General features: G+C 41.2%; 2 protein-coding genes across 3 annotated transcripts in view; one reads left to right on the top strand and one right to left on the bottom strand.

Moving 5' to 3' along the window:
- LOC133570515 (uncharacterized) overlaps positions 1 to 22103 on the bottom strand; it is a 905074-nt gene that overhangs the window by 274394 nt on the left and 608577 nt on the right. The gene's annotated exons all lie outside the window — the stretch shown is intronic.
- LOC133570532 (uncharacterized) overlaps positions 1 to 22103 on the top strand; it is a 508763-nt gene that overhangs the window by 322796 nt on the left and 163864 nt on the right. The gene's annotated exons all lie outside the window — the stretch shown is intronic.

The raw sequence follows: 22103 nt of genomic DNA, 5'->3' as shown, positions 1-22103 counted from the left end.
GGTACAAACCTTTACAACAGGATTTCAAACACAAATACCAACTAGAGCAATATTTAGATTGATTTAAAAATAATGGTGTGGTCTTTTGCAGTCAGTCAACCTCGCCCACGCCTCCTACCACTCCGTCCTGCATGAAGCTGAGGAGCCACGACTCGTCTCGCTCTGATCAGCCAACTTATCATTTAAAGGGGTCATATAAGCTACTGTTTATTTACCAAAATAAGTTGTATGTCTTTGTTTTTGAAAATGCAAAAGTGCATTTTTATTTTCACCGGAGGTGGGGGGGAAGAGCTGGTTACTTGTTACTCTCGCGAGATCTGGAAAAGAGCTGGTTTGTACTTGTTTCTCTCGCGAGATCTGATAAGACTGCGCGCGAACCAAACAGGGCGAGGATAAAGCAAGATGGCGTCTGACGGTGAAGACGTTATTGCAGTCGTCACAGTTCAGTGTTCTTAATCTGTGCGTCCATGTACACATATATGTCCTTTATTACACTCTATTAAATAGAGTCATAATAACTGTTTGTATATTAGTCTGAGCGCACTTTGATGCTTCTCCAGCTAGCTTAGCTTGCTAGTTAGCTTAGCTTGTTAGCTGCTAACAAAGAGAGATGAAAACACATCGCTAAGCAGAGATCAAGTGTGAGTGTAAAGTGTTGTGATTGTGTGAAAATGTGCGAAAGAACCATAGCAGAGTACGAGGAGGAACTTTGTCCAACAAAAGAGGAGAAGGAGCGACAACATGAAAAACATCAAGTTGTGTTACACACAACAGGTTTGTTTACTTCTTACTCTCACATCTTTACTAACTTTATATTTATTATTAACACTTTTCTTCAATGGATTGTCTATAGGAAGATGAATTGTCATGTGAGGATGTTCAGACACACAATATTTATGAGAGGTTGATGTTCCTCTCAGTTTGTAACAAAGTGTATCAACATGTTTGCACAAAACTCACACAGTCACCGGGGGAATATTGGCAGGTTTGACAAGTTAGCTGGCAGGTTTGACAAGTTATTTATGTGTGTAAAAGCTATACTGACCTGTTATTTCCTTCATATTGCTGCAGCCATTAACCTACTACAACACCTGCTACATCCACCTACTCAGTGGCCTAGTGGTTAGAGTGTCCGCCCTGAGATGGGTAGGTTGTGAGTTCAAACCCCGACTGAGTCATACCAAAGACTATAAAAATGGCACTCAGCATCAAGGGTTGGAATTGGGGGTTAAATCACCATAAAAATGATTCCCGGGCGCAGCCACCGCTGCTGCTCACTGCTCCACTCACCTTCCAGGGGGTGATCAAGGGTGATGGGTCAAATGCAGAGAACAATCTGGCCACACCTAGTGTGTGTGTGACAATCATTGGTACTTTAACTTTTTAATGTGGCAGTGATTGTGGAAAAAACAAAGCCTGATCTAAAGATGACATCTTGATCTCATACCATCTCAAACCAATTGGCCGTTCATTATTAAGTGAAATGTCTTAAAGTAGCTTAAATTTGTCTTTAACCAAGCAACACTATTTTATCCAGTTACTCGATTAATCGAAAACATTTCCAGTAGAACACTTGATTACGGTAATAACATTTTCAATAGCCACAGCCCTATATTTCATGTACGATATAATATTTAGCATCTAGGAGTTAAAATGTGTTTTGTTTGTGTCCTGTAGACATCCATCAGCTGATTGGACACCAAGAAGAATGTCTCCCTCATCTGCAGGGGGACAGTTTCACTTCAGAGGATCCACAGCCCTCACATTTTAAAGAGGAAGAGGAGGATCCACACATGAAAGAGGAAGAGGAGGGAGAGTGTGTTGTAGGGCAGGAGGAGGATGATGTCAGCAAGTTTCCACTGACTGTTGTCTCTGTGAAGACTGAAGAGCATGAAGACAAAGCACCTGAGTCCTCACAGCTTCATCACAGTCCAAGTAAGCACAACATCCACATATCATCTAATACAATGTTTGTGACACATGTTCATCCGGGGGCCACATTTATGACTAAAGATGGAGATATACTTGCTTTTTAACACCACCATTTAAAAATGAATGCTCATCAATCATCAACAGTGTAATTGCTGGGGTGTAACCATGTGACCTAGAGGCCGTCCTCCTTACCTCACGTGGTCAAATGAAGGCAAACATTCAATATGGCTACTGTTTATTTACCTTTAGCAGCACATATGTCAGCGTATTTCAAAGGTTTAGTGGTGAAGATAAGAGATGTATACCAAGTACCATTTTTTTTAGTACTATTTCCTAATTATGTCGTCCATGAGGACCGTGAAGATTCTGGACTAATGACACAACTATTTGTATTTTTAATTCCAGCTGACTGACGTAACTATGACACGTTGTCACATTGAGTTCAGCTGCCGCTGCTACACATTAACATCAGCTTTGAATAATGACAAATAAGGAAGCAACAACACGCAAAAGTTTGATGTGTGTGTTATTGACAAGAAGATGACATAACTGCATTTCACCTTGCACTGCACACATAGTTGACTTCTTTAAGACTTCAAATAAACAGCTGTTTTTTTCTTGTTTTTTTCTTCTTTATTTAATCAGGTAAAAATCCCATTGAGATCAAATATCTCTTTTCCAAGGGAGACCTGGCCAAGAGGGCAGCAGCAAGGTTACATTAAAAACAGTAAACAACACATAAACTATAAAATGTACAACATTAAAACTTGCTGACATAACACATGTGCATACAGACAAGGTAGACTGCAATCCTTTCACAGAAGCTTTACTCATTCAATGTAACAAGGGTTTGAAGTTGAATATTGGATTGTAGGTTATTCCAAGCCTTCACTGCTGAAAACCTAAATGCTTTCTTGCCCAGTTCAGTTCTTACTTTGGGGACGACAAATTGCAGAACATTCATTGAACGCAGATTGTGACTTCCTTGTTTCTTTGTTAAAAGACATGACAGATAAGATGGGGTGATACCCAGAATGGTTTTGTAGATGAACACATACCAATGATTGAGGCGTCACGCACATAAATATGTCCAGTTAACCATTGAGTATAACACACAATGGTGAGTAAGTTAACCATTGAGTATAACACACAATGGTGAGTAAGTTAACCATTGAGTATAACACACAATGGTGAGTAAGTTAACCATTGAGTCTAACACACAATGGTGAGTAAGTTGGTGATGAATCTCAGTGCCCCGTGGTACACACTATCCAGCTTGTGGAGACAACCAGCAGTAGCATTCATGTACAACACATCTCCATAGTCAATAACAGGTAAAAAGGTTGTTTCCACCAATTTCTGTTTCACAATAAAAGAAAAGCAAGACTTGTTTCTATAATAAAATCCCAGTAAAAGTTTCAGTTTTTTTTTTACAACACACTGAATGTGTTCCTTAAAACTCAAGTGGTCATTAATTAAAAATCCTAAATATTTAAAAGCAGATACTAACACAATTTTGTAGCCCATTTCTTGTTCAAATGTTCTCACACAGTGCTGATCTTACAGTTTTTGATGTGGTAAAGAACATACACTTTGTTTTTTCTGCATTTAAAAGCAGTTGAAGATAGCAAAGTTGTTCTTGTACTCTGTCAAATGCTTCTTGTAGATATTTAAAGGCCTCAGCAGGAGTGGGTGCTGTGCAGTATATGACAGTATCATCAGCGTAGGAATGGAAAGTTGAGTTCGGAATATTCTGTCCAAGATTATTAATTATTAATTAATAATGGGCCCAACACAGAACCTTGAGGGACACCCTTTTTCACTTGCAGTACGTCCGAGAAGGAACCCTCTATCTGAACAGCCTGAGTTCTGCCTGTGAGGTCATTTGCAAACCATCCAACTGCTTGCTGAGAAAAAACAATAGCTGAAAGACGTTTGATTAAAATGACATGATCAACAGTATCAAATGCCTTTGAAAAGTCAATGAAGAGGAACAGACAGCACTGCTTCTTGTCAAGAGCTTCAGTTACATCATTTATAAACTTCATAGCAGCAGTAACAGTACTGTGATTTCTGCCAAAACCTGACTGAAATGGTGACAGAATAAAGTTGGTGTCCAAAAAGTATTTTATCTGTTCACTGATAAGGGATTCAAGCACTTTTGCCAGAACAGAGAGTTTAGAGATTGGTCTGTAATGATTTAGATTACTAGGGTCACCTCCTTTTAATTGGAGGATTACAAGGACAGATTTCCAATCCAAGGGGATTTCATTTGAAATTAGAGTAAGGTTAAAAATGTGAGTCAGTGGTCCAGCTATAATTTCAGCTGCCAACTTTAGGAAGAGCGTCTCCAACTTATCTGAGCCAGCTGGTTTTCTAGGTTTAAGTTGTTTTAGAGCACTCATTACCTCTGTTGTGGTAAAAGGCGTAAAGTTAAAAACTTGGGTATTTTCAACGGTTCTTTTTGTTAGCGGAACTTCAGTAAAGTTGTCAGAATTATAGAGAAAACCAGAGGAAATAAAATGATTATTATAATGACTACCCATTTCTCTTCTGTCACTTACTCTGACACCATCAACAAGTATACTAGGTGGGAGATTGACTGAATTACAGCAGGCGGACAAAGATTTGATTATTTTCCAAAACTTCTTTTGGTGTTTGAGGTTTTCAGTTGTTGTGGAGAAATAAAATTCTGATTTGACTTTCCGAAGGAGAGAGGTAAATTGATTTTTTAATTGTCTAAAATTCAACCAATCTGCTTCCAACCCTGACTTGCGTGCCCTGGCCCAAGCAGCATTACGCTCATGCAATACATCTGACAGGTCCGATGTAAACCACTGATTGTCACGTCCTTTAACCCTACATTTTCTAAAAGGGGCATGTTTGTTCACTATACTCAAGAAGTTTTTGTGAAAATATTTCCAAGCCAGTTCAACATTATCAAAAAGAGCAATTCTATCCCAATTAAAAAGATGCAAGTCATGTAAAAAAGCTTGCGTCTCAAATAATTTCATATTATGTTTTTCAAGAAGACGAGGCTTGCTTTTAGGAATCCTTGTGTCTCGCACTACTGCAATCACACAATGATCACTCACATCATTAGGGAAAACACCAGATACAACACATTTAAAGGGCATATTTGTTAGAATTAAGTCAATGAGTGTAGCTTTTTGAGGGCATTTAGGATTAGGTCTTGTAGCTGAGTTAATTAATTGTGTTAAATTTAGAGATTCACACTGTGCTTTCAAAGAGTCAGACACAAATGTGAGCCAGTCCCAGTTCAAATCACTATTTCATTGTATTTCAGTTGAGACAGAAGCTTCACAAGAGTAGATAGGGAATTACTAGGGCAGGGGTCGGCAACTTTTACCACTCAAAGAGCCATTTTGACCAGTTTCACAAATTAAAGAAGATAATGGGAGCCACAAAACTCTGTTGAAATTTAAAATGAAATAACACTACATACAACGTTTTTTTTTTTGCTTTGTGCTATGTATAAACCAGGGGTCTCAGACACGCGGCCCGCACCTTAATATGAAAATTGAATGTTACTGCGGCCCGAGAGTTTTATATGAATGGCGCTTGACAGCTTCATACTTGCCAACCCTCCCGATTTTTCCCGGAGACTACGAATAATTTCAGGGCAACTATTCTCTCGAGCGTGCCGTGATGACACGGCATTTAACGCCCTCTACAACCTGTACAAACAGAGTGCCGGCCCAGCCACAGGATGTATGAGGCTTCTGCTAACTCACACAAATGACAGCAAGGCATACTTGGTTAACAGCCACACAGGTCACACTGACGGCGGCCGTGTAAAACAACTTTAACACTCTTACTAATAATGCGCCACACTGTGAACCCACACCAAACAAGAATGACAAACACATTTCGGGAGAACATCCGCACCTTAACACAACATAAACACAACAGAACAAATACCCAGAATCCTTAGCAGCCCTAACTCTTCCGGGCTACATTATACACCCCCCCCTACCACCAAACCCCGCCCACCTCAACCGACGCACGGAGGGGATTGGGGGGTGATGGTTGGGGGAGAGCAAGGTTGGGGTGGGCGGGGTTTGGTGGCAGCGGGGGTGTATAATTTAGCCCGGAAGAGTTAGGGCTGCATGGGATTCTGGGTATTTGTTCTGTTGTGTTTATGTTGTGTTAAGGTGCGGATGTTCTCCCGAAATGTGTTTGTCATTCTTGTTTGGTTTTGGTTCACAGTGTGGCGCATATTAGTAAGAGTGTTAAAGTTGTTTTATACGGCCACCGTCAGTGTAACCTCTGTGGCTGTTGACCAAGTATGACTTGCTGTCACTTATGTAAGCAAGCAGTAGTTGCATACAACATGTGGCTTGGCTGGCACACTGTAAGTACAGGTTGTAGAGGGCGTTAAATGCTGTACCATCACGGCAAGCCCTTATTATAATTGTTAGGGTGAAAATCTGAAAATATTTGTCCCGGGAGATTTCTGGGAGAGGCACTGAAATCCGGAAGTCTCCCAGGAAAATCAGGAGCTGAGCCGCATCAGAGTGATCAAAGACATGCGGCTGCGGATCCGCGGGTTGCCGACCCCTGTACTAGGGGCAGATGGAGGCCTATAACACCCCACTACCATAATGTGGTGATTTCTAGCTAATTCAATTTCAAGTGCTAACAGTTCAAGTTCTTTACTTACTGATTCAGAGAGCACTAATTTAACATCAAACCTCTGCTTAATATATATGGCCACTCCACCACCTTTTCTTTGTCGGTCAGTACGATAGACATTATAGCCATTAATGTAAATATCTTTATTAAGCACAGATTGTTTAAGCCAAGTTTCAGATAAGACTACAATATCAGCATTTGTTGAGTTTATCCAGATCTTTATCATATCCAGCTTAGGGAGTAAACTCCGAACATTGATATGAATAATCCCAAGACTAGTTTTAAAATCTGTAGGTGGAAAACCTTGTGTAGGTGTATCAGGGCCTGGATTAGTCTCAACATTTCCCGAGAGCAATAACAATAATATAACTAAACATTTGCGCTTAAATTTACCATCTTTTGAGTCAGTCTTTAATCTGTGAAAGTAAGTTCTCACAATAGGGGAGGATGCAGTAATGTTGACGTGATCTCTCAAAACAAGGAAACAATAAGAATGAATGGACTCTACCATAGTATGCAGCCATTTGGTAGGCAGGTCAACGGTGGAAGGCTAGCAGGCAGGTCGATGGTGGAAGGCTAGCAGGCAAGTCGATGGTGGAAAGCTAGCAGGCAGGTCGACGGTGGAAGGCTAGCAGGCAGGTCGATGGTGGAAGGCTAGCAGGCAGGTCGACGGTGGAAGGCTAGCAGGCAGGTCGATGGTGGAAGGCTATCAGGCTGGCCGATGGTGGAAGGCTAGCAGGCAGGCCGATGGTGGAAGGCTGGCAGGCCGTGGTAAGCGCCTTGCATGGCAGATCTCGCCATTAGTGTGTGAATGAGTGAATGAGACGGGATGAGTTTGCTAAGTACAAAAATGAGTCGAAATTTTTGAATGAAAGAAACTTCTGTTCTAAATGTGTCCTCTAGATGTCGCAATAGCAATTCTTTGTATCTTTGTATATGATGCTACATATCTAAAACACAACTAAAACACATGATGTTAGCGCACCAGTCTGGGAAAATGAGCAAACTACATCAATAACATCCTGTAATTTGATTTTGATATTATTTATTTATCTTGATGGATTGAAAATGAACACCAATGAGTTGACTGATGAACATTATCACATAATTGATTCTGAAAGTGTAAAAAAGGACAACTAAAGATAGAATACTATTGTATGTAAAAAAAAAAAAACATTATTTGTACATTTTCAGAATGTGTTTGTTCTATTTGTAAACAAAGAAAACAATCTGCAATTTTCTTTATTTTTACGTTATCTTGCCGTGATTTTACCAGTCCGGCCAACTTGGAGTAGATCTTTCTCCATGTGGCCCCCCATCTAAAATTAGTTTAAACACCCCTGGCCGAGATCTTCCTGCGAAAAGCAGATACGAGAAAAAAATCTAATTATGAAACGGAATAGATCCCTACAGATTTGTTGAGTAATATCAAGGATTATCCGTCGGTGGCGTTCCCAGACATGTGGAACTATCTTGAGTTCCAGACGTCATTCTACACCACAAATTGTGGTTAAGTTTAGAGATAAAGTTTAGGTGTCATAGACCGTATACAGAATACAATATTTACACACTTTATATCAGTGAGTGTAAAGTTAAGAATGCCTCAATCAATGCTGCCTTGTACTTATAATAAAACTTACTCCTCATCAAATTTCCAAGTCTGTTTTTGTACTCACTTTTGAATAAATTTTAGTGGCTGGGACAAAAGGAAGTATATCCCGTGTTTTTATTGGTTGTTTTGTTACACTCTTTTAACACAACACACGAAAGAACACAAATAATGTCATTGTGTTAACAGTGTCAGTCCAAAACTATTTCTATTCTCTCTTTATCTTATTGACTTATTTACCCAACAGACGTTCAACAGCCCCTTCACATTAAAGAGGAAGAGGATGATCCACAGCCCACCTACATTAAAGAGGAAGAGGAGGATCCACAGCACACCCACATGAAAGAGGAAGAGGAAGATCCACACATGAAAGAGGAAGAGGAGGGAGAGTGTGTTGTAGGGCAGGAGGAGGATGATGTCAGCAAGTTTCCACTGACTGTTGTCTCTGTGAAGACTGAAGAGCATGAAGACAAAGCACCTGAGTCCTCACAGCTTCATCACAGTCCAAGTAAGCACATATCATTTTATTCTCAGGGCATTCAATCCATCACAACTGGACTGTTCACTTTGTCTTAGAAGACTCATCCAAGTAGGCTTCATCACTTCATGCTCATACACTTCAAGTCTTAAATCTAATCATTGGAATTTAGAGGGGAACTGCACTTTTTGGGGGAATTTTTCTATCGTTCACAATCATTATAAAAGACATGATGGTGGATCTATATATATATAAAAAAAAAATCACATTCTAATTAGGACTGGGCGATATGGCCTTTTATTAATATGTGGATTTGTTTAGTCCATGTCACGATACACCATATATATGTGGATATGTTTAGGCCATGTCACAAATTTAGAGGGGAACTGCACTTTTTGGGAATTTTTCTATTGTTCACAATCTTTTTAAAAGACATGATGGTGGATATATATATATAAACAAAAATGCATTCTAAGTAGGGCTGGGAGATATGGCCTTTTATTAAAATCTCTATTTTTAGTCCATGTCACGATACACCATATATATGTGGATATGTTTAGTCCATGTCACGATACACCATATATATGTGGATATGTTTAGTCCATGTCACGATACACCATATATATGTGGATATGTTTAGGCCATGTCATGATACACCATATATATGTGGATATGTTTAGTCCATGTCACCATACACCATATATATGTGGATATGTTTAGTCCATGTCACCATACACCATATATATGTGGATATGTTTAGGCCATGTCATGATACACCATATATATGTGGATATGTTTAGTCCATGTCACAATACACCATATATATGTCAATATGTTTAGTCCATGTCACGATACACCATATATATGTGGATATGTTTAGGCCATGTCACGATACACCATATATATGTGGATGTGTTTAGGCCATGTCACGATACACCATATATATGTGGATATGTTTAGGCCATGTCACGATACACCATATATATGTGGATATGTTTAGGCCATGTCACCATACACCATATATATGTGGATATTTTGCCTTAGCCTTGAATGAACACTTGATGCATATAATCACAGCAGTATGATGATTCTATGTGTCTACATTAAAACATTCTTCTTCATACTGCATTAATATATGCTACTTTTAAACTTTCATGCAGAGAGGGAAACCACAACTAAGTCAATTTAGCAAAAGTGTATTTATTAAACAGTTATTGAGCAGTGGTACAAACATTCATGTCATTTCAAAACAGAAAGTGCAAGATTGTCAGACATTTTAAAACAAGCTATTAGTTCACTTCTGTGCATGATGTCACTAAGATGACATATCAAAACAACACTAAATTAAAGTGCACTTTCTGTACAGAACGCCACTACAATAGTTTAAAACAAATGAAGTGCACTTTTGTGCATGATGTCACACAAGATATTTCAATAAGTGTCATATAATAATGAGCTGCATAATAGGAAATCAAATAGTGTATGTCCTTCACTATGTGGTAGGTTCCTGCGGACGTTATCTCCTTCTGTTGTTGACTATTTGTTTCATACGGTGTTGATGTGGAAATGGTTGCTTGGGCATTTTGTGGGTGTGGCACTGAACGGAGATGTTGACATGCGGAGTTTCAAGCACTCCTCATTCTCCAGCGGGTGACTTTTCAAATGATGCTACATTAGCAGTGCTGCTACTTTTTGTAGCAACGCTTTTGCCGCATACTTGTTCACCATCTACCCGCTTGAAGCCAAACCACCGCCAGACGATGGACCCCCTGCTGTTTGTTTTGGGAACTATTTCTTCCTTCATTTGTTACCAGATTGGCACCTTCTTTCTCTCGTATTACCAGTAGCACCACAGCTAACGTTACCATGCCGCTACCTGTCTGCTCCGTGAGAGCGTATGACGTTGCACACGTGACAGTATGTGACGTATGTAAGAAGGTGCGCTTGTTTTATGTCTCTGTGAGAAGGAGAGACAAGAAAGAGTGAGAAGAGCCTGTAGTGTAATGCCTGCAGCTAAAAGCAACTGTGTGAGAACGTATACTCCAATATCACCATATAGTCATTTTCTATATCGCACGGAGACAAACCCACGATATATCCAGTATATTCCATACATCACCCAGCCCTAATTCTAACTCATAAATGTAAATAAAAGTCCACTTGCAATGGAGCCAATGGGAGGTCCTCTATAACCATCCAAAATACACCAACAATACTCCATTTGCATTTTGTGGCTTGAATGTCCACCAAGTGTTAGTTGAGTTGAGTTTATTTGGAACATGCAAGCATACAACATGATACATCACACATGCATGCATACAACATGATACATCACACATGCATGAATACAACATGATACATCACACATGCATGCATACAACATGATACATCACACATGCATGCATACAACATGATACATCACACATGCATGCATACAAACATGATACATCACACATGCATGCATACAACATGATACATCACACATGCATGCATACAGCATGATACATCACACATGCATGCATACAACATGATACATCACACATGCATGCATACAAACATGATACATCACACATGCATGCATACAACATGATACATCACACATGCATGCATGCATACAATATGATACATCACACATGCATGCATACAACATGATGCATCACACATGCATGCATACAACATGATACATCACACATGCATGCATGCATACAATATGATACATCACACATTCATGCATACAACATGATACATCACACATGCATGCATACAACATGATATATTACACATGCATGCATACAACATGATACATCACACATGCATACAATATGATACATCACACATGCATGCATACAACATGATACATCACACATGCATGCTTACAACATGATACATCACACATGCATGTATACAACATGATACATCACAATTTTCCAGTTTGTCTTTTCAACATTTTGGAAAAGGAGTAGGAAGACTTACTTACTTACTTACTTAGTCCTCTTGCACTTCAGGGCGCGTAGAGCCGACCATAGCAACCAGGTCTCTCCATCTGGGTCTGTTGTGGGCAAGGTGTTGAGCTTGTGCCATAGTCACATTGCAGGCCTTAAGGTCCTGGGCTAATACAGCCAGCCAGCGAGTCCTGGGGGCGCCTCTAGGGCGTCTCCAGCCAGCTCACTGCGGGTTGAAGTCCAGGATTTTGCGCGTGGGGTGTTCCCCCGGCAGGCGGATGACATGGCCATACCAGCGCACTCGCCGCATTGCCGCGAGGCGAGAGGCTGGGAGCTGTTGGGTTAGCTCTCTTAGGGTCTTGTTGGTGACATGCTGGCTCCACGTGATGCCTTCTATCCTTCTGAGGGCTCTGGAATCAAAGCCATCTAGCCTGGCCGCCAGGATGTTATTCAGCGGCCATGTTTCCGAACCGTACAGAAGGACAGAGATGACAGAGGAATTGTAGACCCTCAACTTGGTGTCCCGAGATATGTGCCGGTGTCGCCACAACGGTCTCCACAGGGACTGCATGACGGAGGCTGCAAGGGTGCGACGGCGGTCCACCTCTCGTTTGAGGTCGCCGGTGTTGGTGACTGTCGAGCCGAGGTATCTGAAGGTAGGGACAAAGTGGACAGGGGTATTCTCAAATAAGAAGGGTGGTGGGTCTGGTCCATCGCCGATATGCATGAGTTCGGTTTGGACCAGCTGATTTTCAGGCTGAGCTGTTTGGTCTCCTCATCAAACACACCAAGGGCCTCCCTGAGCTGGTCAGCGGTCTCACTGAACAGGGTGGTGTCATCGGCGTATTCGAGGTCCTTTAGGGTGTAGTTTCCAAGTGACACCCCGGGGACTCGCACACAGACTCTGGACATCAGGTGGTCGATGACACAGTTAAATAGTTCTGGTGCGGCAACACAGCCTTGCCTGACCCACTCAGAGTCTTTACAGCTCACACGCACACAGCTTTCTGCACCCTGATACAACTGCTGAAAGAGTGTGGTGATTTTAGTTGGGACTCCGAGGGACTTCAGGATGTTCCAGAGGGACCCGTGGTCCACAGTGTCGAAGGCAGCCTTAAGGTCAATGAAGGCAATGTAGAGGTGCCGGTCTTTTCTGAGCTCCCGGGCCTTTTCTATTAAGAGCCGGATGGCAGAGATGTGATCCATGGTGGAACGATTGAGCATGAAGCCGGCCTGTTCTTGGCGGCGTCTGCTTCTGGTTGCAGGTAGAGCTCGGGTGAGTAATATGCGGGTAAAGAGTTTACCGGGGATGGAGAGGAGTGTGATCCCTCTATGGTTGCTGCAGGTCAGCTGGTCTCCCTTATGCTTCCAAAATGGTAGTATAATGCCCCGCCTCCAGTCATCAGGCAGCGACTCAGAGACCCACACATGGTTGATGATCTGTGTGAGCCAGAGGATGATGTTGTCTCCTCTGGCCTTCAGCATCTCTGCTGTGATGGTACATAAGCCAGGGGCTTTTCCATTCTTGAGTTTCGTTAGGGCTGCTCTGACTTCAGCTGGAGAGACAGGGGCGGTGGAGCAGTCCGGGATTGTGGTGGTGTGGGTGGTAGGGGTGGGGTCTTCTGGGGCAGGGGGATGGTTGAGGAGCTCGCTGAAATGCTCCTTCCAGCGGCTGATGCAATCCGCTTCAGTGGAGAGGATGTTGCCAGCCTGATCCTTGACTAGGAAGCAGCGCTGGCGGGGGCCCGCTTTCCCTTTGCGGAGCAGGTTGAAAAGCTGCCGCAGGTTGTTGTTTTGGGAAGCCGTCTCCATGGCTGTCGCCTGGTTGCTCCAGAAGTTCGCCCTGTCGCGTCGAATAGGCAGATTGCGTTGGCTGTTGAGGCGTCGATACAGGTCCAGGTCTCCCCGCAGACGGGCTGCTCGTCTGTTATTCACGATATCTAGTGTGTCTTGTGATATCCAGGGCTTCTTGGTGGCAGGTCTCGTCCGCCCGATTGATTCTTTGGAAGCCTCAATGACCTTGTTTTTAAAGTGAGGCCATTCTTTATCAATCCCACTGGAGAGGGCATTGAATCGGTTTGCGATGGAACATCTGTACGTCTCCATGATGGTCGGGTCTTGCAGTCATGAGGAGTCTAGCCTGGGGGAGGCATTAGTTAATGCCCCTGCCTTGAACTTCAGCCGCATGTCGGCTATCAGCAGGCGGTGGTCGGTGTTACCAAGCTGTGCACCTCTGAAGACACGGCAGTTGGTGATGGATGTTTTCCAGCGGCGGGATATGAGGATGTGGTCGATGGCTTTCTTTGTTTTTCCATCTGGGCTGTACCAGGTCCAATGATGGATCCGCTTCCGGGGAAACCAAGTGTCGGCGATGCAGAGGTTGGTGGCTCTGCACAGATTAAGCAATCGTTGGCCGTTATCATTGGTGGTGCTGTTGATAAAGACGGGACCTGTTACTGCCGGGAGGGTGAGGTCCTGGGTGGAGATTGTAGCATTGGCATCTGTGAGGACGATGACAATGTCATGAGGGGGGGCTGCCAGGATGGCGTCATGTAGCCGGTCGTGGAAGGTGTCCTTTGCCTGGTCTGGGGTGACATCAGTTGGGCTATAGGCGACAATAACTGTCATCTTCCCATGTTGGTGTAATAGACGGACAGAGAGCAGTCTATCACTGACTGGTTTCCAGCTGATGATTGACTTCCTCCGGTATAGCGGGATGGCTAGGGCTACGCCGTAGAGGCCTCTACCATCATTTGGGCCACTCCAGAGAAAAAGGTGGTCGCCGGCGGTGGTCTCTCCAGTACCGCGCCAGCGTGACTCGCAAAGGCCAGCGAGGGTAATGTTGTAGTTGGAGAGTTCACGGGAGAGAAGTGTTGCATAGCCGGGGCGTAGGAGTGTTTGGACATTCCAGCAGGCAATGCGGGTTTTGTAACGGAGATCCAAATGTCGTAGTTCGAGGGCATGCAGGGGTCTGTTGCCAGGGTAGTCCGTCCGGTTAAATCTAGTTGCTCTGGTTGGATTCGTAACTGTTTAGTTTTCACCATGCTGGGTAGTTGGCCCTGCGATGGCTAGTCAGCTGGTGGGGCTGCCACCTTACAGCATGCTGACAGGCTGTGAACCCCTTACGTATGGCAGGGGGTTCGGCGGAAGCTGCTCATTAGTGCCATCCTGGTGCCGTGAGCCCCCCGAAGGTTACAGGTTCACCATGCACTGAGCCCAGGCAGGCACCAGGTAGGTTTAAGCTGTCGCACCTCGTCAAGGTTACACAGTTCCTTGTCCTGGTGGGGTGAGGCCCCCAGGACAGCGACAGAACAAGTAGGAAGAAGCAGAGCTTATTTAATTCTACCCCTTTTCTTTTACATAACAGTTGCGAACACTTTTGTTCACTTCCTGTTCTCAATGTGTTCACAATATACTCCATAAGTAATCACAATAAAAATAAATAAATAATAATGAGTGAAGTAAGTTATATTTCATATGGTGAGATGAGTAAGATGATGTAGAAAATGAATAATGGATGAAATAAATTGAGAATGTTTATCTTCTTCTTTGTACTTTGTAAACACTTTAAGTGTGAAGAGTTTCTTGAAGTGGATCATATTAGTACATTGTTTGATTGCTTTGCTTCATCCATTCCATCATTTAATTCCACATACTGATATACTGAAGGTCTTAAGTGTTGTACGTGCATAAAAATGTTTTAAATTACATTTTTCTCTAAGATGATATTTCTCATCTTTATTTGAGAATTGTTGTACATTCTTGGCTAGCAGGTTATAGTTTGCTTTGTGTATCATTTTAGCTGTTTGCTAATTCACTATGTGGTGGAATTTCAGTATTTTTGATTCAATAAATAAAGTGTTTGTATGTTGTCTATATCCAACATGATGTATTATTATAACTGATCTTTTTTGTAACACAGTTAATGAATGAAGTGTACTTTTGTAGTTATTTCCCATATTTCTACACAATAAGTCAGATATGTAACACTAGTGAGCAGTAGAGAATATGAAGTCATTTTTGTCCCAGGACTTATTTTGCTTTATTCATTATTGCAATGTCTTTTGCCACCTTATGTGGTATATTTTTTACATGAGATTTCCAGTTCAATTTATCATCTGTTATTACACCCAAAAATCCGGTTTATTTTACCCATTCAATGTCTACTCTGTCCATTTGGACTTCTCCTGTAACCAAATAGCATTATTTTACTTTTACTGAGACTCAAAGATAGTTTGTTTTTGTCAAAGCATCTTTTTAATGTGTTCATTTCTTCTGTTATTATTTGTATTATTTTCTGTGTGTTCTCTCCTAAACAGAAAGCAGTTGTGTCGTCTGCAAATAAAACTAACTAAGTCCTTTGTAACTTTACAAATGTGGTTTATATAAAGATGAAACAATCTTGGTCCCAGTATTGATCCCTGGGGTACACCACAAGATATATCTAGCCGTGTTGACATATTTTCACCCATCTTCACATATTGCTTCCTGTTGGTTAAATAGCTTCTTACCCAGTTCAAGACCAACCCTCTGATGCCATATCCTAGTTTTGTTATAAAAATATCATGATTAATTGTGTCAAATGCTTTAGTTTAGTCCATGAATACTGCGGCCGCACATTCTTTACCATCTATTGCATTGCTCATTTCTTTTGTTATTTGGATTAATGCTATCCATGTTGAGATATTTGCTGTGAATTCTGGTGTGTAGTTAGTAAACTGGTGTATGTCTCCATTCTTATAAATTGGTACGACTTTTGCAATTTTCATTTTGTCAGGGAATTTGCGGGTTAGAAATGATACGTTGCTGATATATGTCAGAGGTTCTGAAATGTCTTCTATAACCTTTTTTATGGTTACCATATCTATTCCATGACAGTCGGTTGAGGTCTTGGATTTACAATGTTTTACAATTTTGATTATTTCTTCTTTAGTCACGTTCTTAAGAAACATGGAATTGGGATTTCTGTCTATGAGCTCACTCAAGTCCTCAACTGATCCATCATCTGCATTTGGAAATCTTTGTTCCACATTTTTTCCAATATTAACAAAGTAATCATTAAAACGTTCAACTATTTGGTTCATATTGTCATTTTTTGTATTTCCATGTAGAAAGTACTGGGGGTAATCTTTCTTAGCAGCATTTTTAATGATGCTATTTAGGATGCCCCATGTTGCTCTCATGTTGTTTCTGTTCTTCTTTAATAATTGTCTGTAGTATTCCTTCTTACATGTTCCTAGTATACCAATTAGCTTGTTTTTATATTTCTTATACTTATTTTCTGCCTCTATAGATGTCTGTGTTATTAATATTCCATATAATGTCTTTTTTTTGTGACAAGCATTTTTCAGTCCTTTTGTCATCCATGGTTGGTTGTTTTTCTTTTGCTTCTTACTAACTTCTTTCCATGGACAACATAAACATTGATATTATACATGTGGGCCAATATATATATATATATATATATATATATATATATATATATATATATATATATATATATATATATATATAGATAGATATATATATATATATATATATATATATATATATATATATATATATATATATATATTTGATGTGGCAAGCTACTTTTGCAGTGTATAGCTTAGCTACATTTAATTGAGAGTATAGCTTAGCTCCATTTAATTGAGAGTAACTTGTAGCTTAGCTTACTACATTGTCCAGGTAGCTTGCCCATCACTGTCTATTTGGCCTAGCTCACATGTCAATAGTTTGAATACTGCAAACTTCAATACAGTAACACCTCATTTGTTCTGCAGACGTCCAGCGGGTGTCAGCGGGGAGTCATGAAGAGGAGTGGCACACCAGTGTGGGACAGAAGGAGCTACAGGCCCCCTCCCACATTAAAGAGGAGCAGCTTCATGATGAAGATGAAGCTCAGTCCTTACAGCTTCATCACAGTCAAAGTGAGGAGAACAGAGGGGCGGAGCTTGTAAGTCAACACATCACAGAAGCTGATGGAGAGCATTGTGAAGATATCAAGTCAGAACCAGACAGCATCTTTGCTCCACTGTCAGACATGGACCACATGATGTCACACTCTTCTGATCACAGTGACCACATCCAAAAATCTTTGGAGAGTAAAAATGACTCTAAAGGTGATACGAGACATCACACTAACAACAAACACTTTGACTGCTCTGAATGTGGGAAATCATTTAGACGGAAGAGTCATTTTACAGAACACATGAGAACACATACTGGAGAGAAACCTTTTACTTGCTCTGTTTGTGCTAAAAGATTCAACACCATGTATGAAATGATATCACACATGAGAACACACACAGGTGAGAAACCTTTTACTTGCTCTGTTTGTAAGAATAGTTTCTCCACAAAGCAAGTCATGACCACACACATGAGAACACACACTGGAGAGAAACCTTTTGCTGGCTCAACTTGTGCTAAAAGATTCAATAATAAGAATGACATGACCACACACATGAGAACACACACAGGTGAGAAACCTTTTACTTGCTCTGTTTGTGCTAAAAGATTCAACACCATGTATGAAATGATATCACACATGAGAACACACACAGGTGAGAAACCTTTTACTTGCTCTGTTTGTAAGAAGAGTTTCTCTAGAAAGCAACACATGACCGCACACATGAGAACACACACTGGAGAGAAACCTTTTTCTTGCTCAGCTTGTGCTAAAAGATTCAACACTAAGAAGGAAATGATATTACACATGAGAACACACACAGGTGAGAAACCTTTTATTTGCTCTGTTTGTAAGAAGAGTTTCTCCAAAAAGTGTAACATGACCACACACATGAGAACACACACGAGAGAAACATTTTGCTTGCTCAGCTTGTGCTAAAAGATTCAACACCAAGTATGAAATGATATCACACATGAGAACACACACAGGTGAGAAACCTTTTACTTGCTCTGTTTGTAAGAAGAGTTTCTCCAGTAAAGGTGACATGACCACACACGTGAGAACACACACTGGAGAGAAACCTTTTTCTTGCTCAGCTTGTGCTAAAAGATTCAACACTAGGAATTACATGATATTACACATTAGAACACACACAGGAGAGAAACCTTTTACTTGCTCTGTTTGTAAGAAGAGTTTCTCCAGAAAGGAACACATGACCATACACATGAGAACACACACTGGAGAGAAACCTTTTGCTTGCTTAGTTTGTGCTAAAAGATTCAACACTAAGAAGGAAATTATATTGCACATGAGAACACACACAGGTTAGAAACATTTTACTTGCTCTGTTTGTAAGAAGAGTTTCTCCAGAAAGGAACACATGACCACACACATGAGAACACACACTGGAGAAACCGTTTAGTTGCACTGTGTGTGATAAAAGGTTCATGTATAAGTATCAGGTCAGTAGACACAAGTGTGTAACAGTCATGGAAGCTGCAGGGATGTAAAAACACTTAAACAGGGATTGTGCTAAATGTAGTTTAAAAACACAGCATGTTTAATAAGAATGTATATTTGATGTTGTATGTAGTGCTTCTCATCTTCTAGTCTTATATGTTGGCCTGTAGTTACTTTTTAAGTTGAGTGCATGTATTGAATATTATATATGTAGCAACTATTTTATTTTCTCATCTTTGAAGAGAGGACATCTTATTATTTTCATTGTTTTTTTCCACACATTTTTTCCATTGCATTTTATTGATGTTATTATCCAACTAAAAGTATGAATGAATAAAATGGTTAACAAAATGTGGACTCTGGTAGATTAGCAGCATTGTTACATCATGGATGTTAACTACTGCAAAACATCAACAAAGAAGAAAAATGCTGAAGTTAGCAACACATCACTGAACTTTAGAGCCATCGTGAGTGGAGTTGCTTGTTTTTATTGCTGCATTTGTACTTATTTCACCTCACATCTTCACTTTTAATCCTAAAGTCTTCTTCACATATATTGTTGTAGGCTTCTAACATTTATGTTTCTGATGTGTGTGTGTAGTCTGTGGAAAGGGTTGTTGTCCCTTGTGGATCCAATTGTTCACTTGCACAGATACATCTTCATCATCATCATCATCATCATCACCGGCCCAATACTGGACAAAGCCTTAGCATTAATGTTTTAATATAAGTGTGACCTCATTATTCCTTGATAATAAGACTAAAAATACACATTTAAGCACTGTATTATGGGGATGCCGAGCGGGGCTAACAACAAAGATAAAGGCTAATCCTCACAGAACGCCGCTTCCTTCTATCCTGCTTTCAAATGTCCGCTCCTTGGAGAACAAACTGAACTACCTGAAGCTGGATTTAAATGCAAGACAGATGAGAGACTGCTGCGCCATATTTCTAACAGAAACGTGGCTGAAACCATCCGTTCCGGACGAGGCAGTTAGCATTGAGGGGCTAACTAGGTTTCGGTCGGACAGGAGAAAAACTCTCACTGGTAAATCCCGAGGCGGTGGTGTTTGTTTATACGTCAATAATAACTTGTGCAATAATGGGAAGATAGTATCACGTCACTGTTGAACTATTGACTATAAAATGCAGGCCATTTTATTTACCCAGGGAATTCAGTGCTATGATCTTCACAGCAGTGTACATTCCTCCCAGTGCTAACACCAAAGAAGCTTTGAATGCGTTGTACTGCTCCATCAATGAACTGCAATCTACACATCCAGAGGGAGTTTTCATCGTGGCAGGGGATTTTAATCAAACTAACATGAAAACAGTTTTCCCTCATTTCCATCAATATGTGAGTTTTGCAACCAGGGGTAGAAGCAAGCTAGACTTGGTGTATAGTAATATTAAACATGCGTATAAAGCTGCACCACGCCCCCACCTTGGCTCCTCAGACCATCTATCTGTGATGCTAATTCCTGCATACAAGCCCCTGCTGATCAGGAAGCAAGCTACAGTGAAGCAGGTGAGGACCGGGCCAGAGGGAGCAATGTCAGCATTACAAGACTGCTTCCAAACCACAGACTGGGACATGTTCAAAGCAGCCGCCACCGATAATCATCACACATGTGTGGAGGAGTATGCAGAGTCTGTGTCCGCATACATTCTGAAGTGCATGGAGGATGTCCGTGTGATCAAGAACATCCCCACATGGGCCAACGAGAAACCCTGGATGAACAGTGAGGTACGTGCAATGCTGAAGGCTCGGAACAAGGTTTTTAAGTCTGGCGACATGGTGGCAATAAAAACAGCCAGAGTTAACCTGAACCGTGCCATTAAGGTTGCAAAGCGTGCTCACAGTCAGAAAGTGCTGGACTTCTTCGAGAACCCCACAAACACTAGGCGAATGTGGCAGGGCATACAGGTCATCACGGACAATAAAGCTGCCCTCCGTCCCTGTGACAACAGTGTCAGCTTCCTAGAAGACCTTAACTACTACTTTGCAAGGTTTGAGGCATTTAACACCACTCCGGCGAGAAAATCCATCCCTCGCCCTGATGAGCAGCCGCTCAACCTGGATATAGCGGATGTCCGGAAAACCCTGAGGAGAGTGAACCCCCAGAAAGCACCGGGACTTGATGACATTCCGGGCAAGGTGCTTAAGAGATGTGCAGACCAGCTGGCTGGGGTTCTCACAAACATCTTCAACATCTCGCTGACCCAGGCTTTGGTACCATCATGCTTCAAGACGGCCACAATCATCCCAGTGCCTAAAAAAACCCACAATCTCCTCCCTCAATTATTACTTCCCCATTACACTCACCCCCATCACAGGCCCGGCCCTAACCAATCTGGCGCCCTAGGCAAGATTTTAGGTGGCGCCCCCTCACATCGGCAGTGAAGTGTATATACTCACAAGAAACCGAATAGCTTTGTCTTTGACCTTTTTTTTACTTAAAGAAAGCAAATTAACAATCAGAATAGTTAACAAGATTAAAAAAAAAAGAATAAATAAATGAATACAAAAAATAAAAAATAAATATATGAAATACAATACTTTTTACATACATAAACACAAAATAAAACGTGTCAACAAGTTGCATAAAATAAATTAAAAATACAATATATATAAGGCACTGCACAAAACAAGATATCAAACCATTATGACTTTGAATTGAATTATTTATTTCAAACCTGCACAGTACAACAACACACTTTTTTTTTTTAAACATTTTGGCAGGGACATTTATGCAAGGCTTGAAAAGGGGTTGGATGAAGCAAATGCTTATAATATCCCAACCCCTCTCACTCATTCCACATTTAACAAACAATATAATACAAGAACAATACTATACAAACAAAAACAAGAAGAGCTCCTGTACACTAACAATACAATAGTACCACTGTTACTATGAGACAAGACAAGACGAGACAAAACACACACACACACACACACACACACACACACACACACACACACACACACACACACACACACACACACACACATACACACACACACACACAGGCCCAAACACTCTCTGACCATACACCTCTCTCCCATCGCTCTGTGCTGAGGGCATCACTCTCTTTCCTCCTCGTACTTCTTCAGTA

The sequence above is a fragment of the Nerophis lumbriciformis genome, linkage group LG28 (assembly GCF_033978685.3).
Source record: "Nerophis lumbriciformis linkage group LG28, RoL_Nlum_v2.1, whole genome shotgun sequence".
In the NCBI taxonomy this organism is placed as follows: domain Eukaryota; kingdom Metazoa; phylum Chordata; class Actinopteri; order Syngnathiformes; family Syngnathidae; genus Nerophis; species Nerophis lumbriciformis.
The sequence above is the reverse complement of the archived record's forward strand: the minus strand, read 5'-3'. Positions and strand labels throughout refer to the sequence as shown.